Source organism: Myodes glareolus, chromosome 20 (assembly GCF_982192425.1).
Source record: "Myodes glareolus chromosome 20, mMyoGla1.1, whole genome shotgun sequence".
Lineage (NCBI taxonomy): Eukaryota > Metazoa > Chordata > Mammalia > Rodentia > Cricetidae > Myodes > Myodes glareolus.
The window spans coordinates 53,630,330-53,631,066 of NC_142045.1; the positions used below are offsets into that span (position 1 = coordinate 53,630,330).

The 737-nt window shown below is 43.3% G+C and overlaps 1 non-coding gene across 1 annotated transcript; it reads right to left on the bottom strand.

Moving 5' to 3' along the window:
- Positions 1-308: 308 nt before the first annotated feature.
- On the bottom strand, positions 309-415 carry LOC125412152 (U6 spliceosomal RNA). Its single transcript, XR_007235502.2, has one exon. It is a non-coding gene; the product is annotated as a U6 spliceosomal RNA (small nuclear RNA).
- Positions 416-737: the final 322 nt, after the last annotated feature.

The window sequence follows — 737 nt, forward strand, 5'->3', positions numbered from 1 at the left end:
CAATATCTCATCAGTAGACTCTGGAAACTTAAACACACTATCTTCCCTTCCAGAAGAAACCAGACTGCGTTCGTTCCTTAGAACATAAGCAGGTGATTCCAAAGGTGCAAGGGCTCCGATGCAGGGAGCACAGCACACACACACACACACACACACACACACACCCCTTCTCTGCGGGCTCACTTCCTTGAAGCTTGTGCCACAGCCTACGTGAGAGACCACGCAGCCTCCGCAGGAGGTGGCGTGACACAAAACTAATATTTTTTTGTATCTGTGGAAGTTTGCTTTGTTACCAAGTATGTGATCAAAAAACTATGGAACACTTCACAAATTTGCGTGTCATCCTTGCGCAGGGGCCATTCTAATCTTCTCTGTATCGTTCCAATTTTAGTATATGTGCTGCCGAAGCGAGCACGGCGTGACACAAAACTATAAAATAAATATCTATAAGTCTGTATTGATATAAATACATGACAGAGAAGACAAATAAATGTGAAAGAGTAGGTAAATCATTTTGAATAGAAGGATTACAAATAATTTATCAGACGCTAGATGCCTGAGACAGAGCAAAACTATCTCTTTAGATGGAGGTTGTGCACACAGACTGCAGCCTTCTAAAGAGCAGGGTGACAGGCTTGGATGGGACAAGCTTATAGGGCAAAAACCAGAACAGAACTGATACAAGTCAGGTGACCTAAGTCATGTTAAGAGTGGGGACCCTTCATATGACACAGTGA